Here is a 7,500-nt window from a genome sequence, read left to right on the forward strand (position 1 = left end):
GAAAAATACGTTACTCTTCAGTCGGCCGTTTTCCGCACTGGCCAGGTACAGACAGTCGAGAAGTGAACAACCCTTCGGTTCAGGGGGTGTGGGTCAGGTACGACCGATGACACACACACACTCTCGTGCCTTTGCCTTTTTATCTGGTCTGACAGCCGTGTTTTAGAACAGACCAACCAATCAGGGTAGGCCACATCGTTTATGTGGTTGCCCTCATTGTATAATTGATGCATAATTAATTTTTAGGCCTATGTATTTTCTGTAGCCAATCAGATTTTGAATGTGGGTAATTTTGGATTGATAAATACCTAGGAGTCAGCATAAATCGCTATCTGGTCGCCTCGTTTCCTGACCACAAGTCACAAGCATAAGCTTTATTTTTCCAAGGCTTGTATTTTGCAGAATATGAAAGTTTGAGGCCTAACATTTGCAATGCTTCTATTTTGTTCAAGCTTGACATGACACTTGTTCAATTTATTCACAGGCCTGTCCCCCCTGAACCTCTCATCTCTCATTCACTCTCAAGCTGCCGCCTCCCCACCTCTGCTTGGCCACCCTCCAGCGCCCACTTGAGCCATTTTCAAACCAGCATCTTTGTGCTCCCTCCCCTGCTGCCCCTCACGCTTGAGAACAGGGGCGTTATTTCAGAAAAATTTTGCGGGAGGGGGCACAAAGTAAGTTGTGTCAGCATCCCCTGTTCCGCCTGCCCGCTTGAGGCTGTTGCTACCTGTGGCGGGGGGGGGGGGGGGGGGGGGGGGAGGAGGCAGCAGGTTGGTCCCATCCTGGACGGGGCTGTGCCAGTCCTATCCCCGGGGAAAGAGTGGGTGGAAGGCTAGTGGGGGTGGGTGTTTCACTGATGGCCAGGCTGGGGCAGGAATCAGGGCCCGTGTTCAGCTCTGGTCCAGGCCACTGCAACTGCTTACTGTTCGGCCAGCGGGGAGAAAGGGCCAGTACTGACAATGTGGCAATTAGGAGCCCTGGCCCAGCTTGCCCAAGAGCAGCCCTCACAGGCCCAAGGGAGACACAGCTGGGCCACCTAGGTACAACCATAACACACCTAATAACATACAGTGCCTAGCACACTGGGTCCTGGACAATGGCTGTAGCTCCGAGCTGCTACCATAATACAAATGAATAAGAATAAAAATAATAACAACATAGATGACACCATATATTTAAAGTGCATCTATCCAGTGGTATTTATTTTTTATAGAGCTGGTATAAGGCCGTGGCATTCAAACCCTGGGCACTGAAGCTCAGCACAGCACAGGGCTCCCCACCCTGAGCTGGCAGGATTTCCTTAGAACAGGTTTACATGCAGAATGGGGTGTCTGTTAGGACAGGCTGGGGTTGCAGTCACTCGGAGCTCCCCCGCAGCCAGTGCTCCTGCCCCACTCCCCATGAGCTCGTCCTGCTGGGAGAGGCTGGAGTTGGATTTGGGTCGATGCCCCCGTCCCTTCCCTTGTGGTGGAATCTTGTGTTTCAACACAGAAGTTTTTTTCATTTATAAAAGAAAATCAAGCCTGTAGCCCCCGTGGTTACAAAGATCAACTTCAAAATGTGACCCAAGTGAACCTGATGCTGTGATGTCTGTCTGAGTCTGCAGACAGCTGGAAACAACAGCTCTTAGGGCTGGGGATTCCAAGTTTACATTCACAGGAAAGGGGGGTTAACGCTGAATCTCTGAAGGTGACCATTTAAAGGGTCGACACCGATAACCATTTCACAGCTCAGGAGAGGAGAGGGACAAGCATACAAGGAAGAGCTGCACAATCTATGCAAGTGGCAGCCCACTTTAGTCTCACAGCTGGGTGGGTTTTGGTTGTGGATGGAGGATGGTAGAAGATCACATTTCCTCTCCGCCCCCATGAAGCCTGGAGGTAGCAGGGGGCTCCCCACAGCCAGTGTTTCTACCACCCTTCTGTCTGGGAGAGGCTGGGACTGGAGTACCTGGGGGCTCCCTGACAGTCAGTGCTCCTGCAGCACCACCTACCGGGAGAGGCTGGTACTGTACTAGCAGTGGGATGCTCTGGAGCTCCTGTCATATTCTCTTGCTAGCATTTCATTGTTTTCTCTGGAGGGTTTTATTCCTGCATCTCCTGACTTGTAATTTCTTGCAGCCCCTTATGTGTTTTTTCCTCAGGTTCTGCCTTGTCTGGAGATGACGAATGTGGCTGGGCTTCCTCTCTGCCTTGTGCAGGAAAGTCGCGGACTGGAGTGACAGGGAAACCACAATCATCCGAGATCATGTTCTGGGAAATAACCCGCCACAGACTGGACACCCAGAGAGCAGTTTGCACCCTAGCACCCAGCGTTTCTGTTGGTAACGCCAGCGCCATCCCCGATCCCACCCCATAACTCCTCTGCCCTCCCACAGCTTAACATTGTATTGCCTTTCTGCTGCACTAACGTCACCGTCAGGGCTTGGTCTAGGATGCTGTCTCCATCTGATAGATGGGGAAGCAAGTAGAGGTGAGAGGCAGTGACATACCCAGGCCATACTGCAAATCCTCTAAAGCACCGCCAGCCTTCCTCAGTCTGTCCCTCCAGACCCAGGATCCAGCCTGTTGCTCTCTCCCCGAGCAGCTGTTTTAAAGGGAAAACATTCAAAGTGGAAAAAACCAGCATCTCTCCTTACCTAGAGGAAGGGAGCTTAGATCACCACCACTGCAAAACAAACATCAGAGGGTGAGACCAGGACCCTCATCCCCCTGAGGAGAAGTTTCCCTCTCCCACCGTTTCCCCATTCTCCCAGTCCCAGTCCTGCTCTCAGCCCCTTTAGAAAGAAGCCTTTTGCTTCCATGTTATGTTGCAGAGGTCTGTGTGCCTCTCCCCACTGAATGGTGCTGGGGCTCTGCTAAATAGTGGTAGCAGAGTGAGGCCCTGTAGCACTATTACCCTGCAGATTTGCTGCTCTCTGACAGGATAGAAAGCAGACTATGGTGTGGGCTGCTGCCTGTTAGAGATGAAAACAGTATCTAAGCTCCTCCCACTGGTGAACAAACCCCGCCCCTCCCTAGGTGGAAGTAGAGTGTCTATTCAATTCCATTGCCTCCTTATACACCTATCTATAATGTGTAGGGGAAACAGCTGTGTGATGATGGGGAACTTTAATTTGAGCAACATATGCTGAAGGTCTCATGCTGTGAGTACTAAAACATGCTTGGGATTTATAAACATTATACATGACAATTTTCTAATACAACAAGTGTTGCAGCCAACGCAGGGGAATTCTACATTAGACCTTGTCCTAACAGATTAAGAAGAACTGATCAGAGAACTAAAAATTTAATGGTAGATTATGTACAAGTGATCATGATCTGATCACATTTATAATGTTCAAGCAGAATAAAGTCCAGACCAGTAATATATAAACTTGCTGCTTTAATAGGGCCAATTTCTCAAAGCTGAAAACAGTTATGAGCCAGATCAGCTGGGAGGAAGAATTTAATTAGAAAAATGTGAATGATTATTGGGAATCATTTAAGAGCACCTTACTAGATGCTCAAAAAGCCACGACCTAGAAAATAGGCCATACTGGTTTAAATAACCAACCTTGTTTAGAGGGGATGTGAAGGCAGATATACAAAATAAATATATATATATAACAAACGGAACAAAGGGGAAGTTGATAGTAATAAATATAAATCAGAAGTCAGGAATTGTAAAAAATTGATAAGGGAAGAAAAAGGACACAAGGCGAAATCTATGGCCAGCAGAGATAAGGACAATAAAAAGGAGTTTTTAAAATACATTAAGAACAAAAAGAATCCTGACAATGGTGTTAGTCCATTACAAGATGAAAACTGTAGAATTATCTATAATAACGGAGAAAAAAAGGAAGTGTTCAATAAATATTTTTGTTCCATATTTGGGGGGAAAACAGATAATATAGTCTCATCATATGGTGGTCATAATACTGTTACATTTCTCTGGTATCTTGGGAAGATGTTAAACAGAAGCTATTAAAATTAGATACTTTTAAATCAGCAGGTCCAGATAACTCGCATCCATGAGTTTTAAATGAGCCGGCTGAGGCGGAACTCACTGGACCATTAATTCTGATTTTCAATAAGTCTTGAAGCAGGGGAGAAGCTCCAGAAGACTGGAAGACCACTAATGTTGTGCCAATTTTTAAAAAGGGTAAACGAGATGACCTGAATAATTATAGGCCTGTCAGCCTGACATCGATCCTGGCCTAGATAATGGAGCAGCTGATACGGGACTTGACTGATAAAGAATTAAAGGAGTTTAATTAAATTAATGCAAATCAAGGTGTGTTTATGGAAAATAGATCCTTTCAAACTAACTTGATATATTTTTTGGATGAGATTACAAATTAGGTTGATAAAGGTAACAGTGCTGGCATAATATACTGAGACATCTGTAAGGTATTTGACTTGGTACCGCATGATATTTTGATTAAAAATCTAGAATGATATAAAATTAACACGGCACATATTAAATGGATTAAAAACTGGCTAAATGATAGGTCTCAAAATGCAGTTGTAAATGGGGAATTGTCATCAAGCGGGTGTGTTTCCAGTGAGGGATTGGTTCTTGGCCCTACTCTATTGATCATTTTGCTCAATAACCTGGACGAAAACAAAAAATCATCGCTGATAAAGTTTTCTGATGATACAAAAATTGGGGGAGTGGACAGGTCACTGATACAGAGCCATCTGGATCACTTGGTAAGCTGGTGCAGCAAAATGTAAATGTAAACACCTAGGACCAAAGAATGTAGGCCTTGCTTGCAGAATGGGGGACTCTATCCTGGGAAATAATGACTGGAAAAAGATTTGGGGCTCATGGTGGACAATCAGCTGAACATAAGCTCCCAATCTGTGGCCAGAAGGGCCAATGCGATCCTGGGATGCATAAACAGGGAATCCCAGGTAGGAGCAGAGAGGTTATTTTACCTCTGTGTTTGTCACCGGTGTGACCACTGCTAGGATCCTGTGCCCAGTTCTGGTGCCCACCATTCGAGAAAGAGGTTGATAAATTGGAGAATGTTGAGAGAAGAGCTACGAGAATGGTTAAAGGATTGGAAAACCTGCCGGGGCAAGGATCTCACTGTAGGTAGTTTAACAAACAGAAGGTAAAGGGGAGATCTGATTACAATTTATAAGTACCTACATGGTGTGGAAGTAGATAAAGGGAATTTGGATGCAGGCCTCTATATTGAGCAGGAGTCAGGCTAACTCTAGCTTTAATAACGCGAGATTTGTAGAAGCAGGGATAGTGCGAAGTGAGTGGAAAACAACTGTGAAAGAGGCTGTTGTGACCTTGTATTAGATAAGAATAGAATGCAGACTATAAGAGAAATGGTAAGAAAAATAAGATCTCATGAAGGAATATGTATAAACGATATGCAGTTGTTGCTTATTATTGTCTGTAATAAAGGTATAAATACTTGCTCTAATTGTTTATCTTTGAGAGACCTGCCTAGGTGGGGGAAACCCTGTGTCCGAGTGCACTCTCTCCCTCTGTGCAATTGCTTGAGGTAATAAAGTGTATCTGATTTGCTGCACCCAACCTGAGAGTGAGAACTGTGTTTTTCTCCGACAATTTGAGGGCTTGTCTGGGATGGCAATGCCCGCTAAGACAATGGCAGCTGCTACGGATCATTCCCCTTTGAACCCCATGGTACCACAATAGAGGTAAGAGACCTTTTGAAAGCTCTATTGGGGTATCGGAGGAGGACTGCCCATGAGGCTATCTGTCCCTTTTGGGCTTACGCCATCCGAACTTATTGATTGTGCAGCAAGATCAGCTACAGAGCGGTGCTGGGGAACTGTTTTGCCACCCCCAATAAGGTTAGTCTGATGTGGTGCTGGGGACTTAGTTTTGCCACCCCCAATAAGGTTAATGTACCAGTACTGGGGGGTTGTTACCGCCTCACATAAGGGAAAGGTTGTATTAAGTCTGGACATAAGGTAAAGATGCATCGTGGTACGCAGGAACAGAGGCCTTGGTGTGGGTGTGTGTGTATAAGTGTGAATGAGGGTCGCCAGAAGACTCCCAGAACGCCCTGCGAAGCCAAAGGCTCATGACCGGGGCTGTCCCTAACGCAAGCCCAGTGTACTGCACCTCAGTGGATCAGTAAAAGATCCTGACTAGGGGGCTGTCTCAGCACAGCATCACCCTGTGAGCAGCCTGCCTGGGTCTAGAGTTGTGTACCTCTATCCGTCTTGTCCCTTTCCGCCACGCTTATGAGCCACTGACTGGTCTGACCAGCTCACCGGAAGCAATCAGAGTAAGCGGCGCCATCTCTCTGAGACTAGACGACGGTCTTTGCTGAAGGCAGGTGTAGGAAGGTCGTGGACATCCTCGATAAATCTTTCCTGTGTGAGTGATTCGAGCGGAAGAGATATTCTTATCTTATCAGCTCCCTGCTGTGTGTCTAGAAAACGGGTGGGGGACAGTCTAAATATTCCCCCATATCGCCTAAGGGTACCCCAGCATATCACATGTACGTACATTATGGTCCTAGGACCTGCAGGTATTTGGAAAATTGGAATCTTTACATGCGTGATAATCCCGCTAAACAATTCCCACTAGAAGGTACCTTCAATTTCAATAAAATCATACACCTCAGAGGAAGCCACAAAGAGACTCCATGAGTCTCGGGTTTGGAGTCTAAAGGACTCCCAGGAAAAATTAAAAACTCAAGTACAGGCATTAAAACAAAATGTAAAGCATCCGGATGCCTCCCAAATTATTTTTTGTTTACCCCTCGGCTTCTTTATATTCCCAATTAGTTAAGGCTGAAGTCAAGGAAGGAAAGGAACGGGTTAATCTGAAAAGTTAGCTTGGCCTAGAGATAAGAAGAAAGCTGCTTTGCGTTCAAGGTCAAGAATCGACACAGACCATGCCAACCACAAAAAAACCCACCTGCTTTTAGCCCCAGCTGGCTGTGAAGAAAATATAGACAAAGGTAAAACAAAGGCAAATAAGTTGCAGGAGATTACATTTGCGAAGGTTGGCCACCCACTGAGACCCAATAGTCTGCCTTTGCAACCCTGGAGCTGGTGTGGTTTGGAGATGCTAAAGAAGCCACAGGCAGCCGGCCTGGACTGGAATACCTCCCAAAAGTGGAAGCAAGTTGGAAATTTTTACAGCTTATCTCTGGACAATCTGTGCACAGGATAACCTCCCATCCATCTCTTTCTCTCCGTCTCTCCTACCCCCTGGGCCCGGCCAGCCCAGGAAGCATGTTTGTGAGTATAAAAGCAGGTCAAGGTTTGAGCATTAACGTTTTTTCTTCCCTTGAGTGCTGTTATTTTATTATTTTATTAATTAATGCTTTAAATTCAGTCACATGGTATGTTCTCTTCATCTCCGTGCTACGATCCTGTCGTCTTAGCCTGATCAACTGAGGCACAGGCAAATTGGTAATGAAAATCCGTCACGGTTTTGATGGAAAAGTGAGGATGGGGAGAACCCTGCAGAGTGTACACAATCTCTCTCTTTTGCCCATGATATTTTACATTTGCT

General features: G+C 45.9%; 1 long non-coding RNA gene across 1 annotated transcript; it reads right to left on the reverse strand.

Moving 5' to 3' along the window:
• Positions 1–760: 760 nt before the first annotated feature.
• On the reverse strand, positions 761–6,806 carry LOC142069358 (uncharacterized). The gene is made up of 3 exons (XR_012665149.1): positions 6,184–6,806; positions 2,639–2,667; positions 761–2,212 (listed from the first exon to the last, which is right to left on the reverse strand). It is a non-coding gene; the product is annotated as an uncharacterized LOC142069358 (long non-coding RNA).
• Between the last annotated feature and the right edge of the window lie 694 nt (positions 6,807–7,500).

The sequence above is a fragment of the Caretta caretta genome, chromosome 15 (assembly GCF_965140235.1).
Source record: "Caretta caretta isolate rCarCar2 chromosome 15, rCarCar1.hap1, whole genome shotgun sequence".
Taxonomy (NCBI): domain Eukaryota; kingdom Metazoa; phylum Chordata; order Testudines; family Cheloniidae; genus Caretta; species Caretta caretta.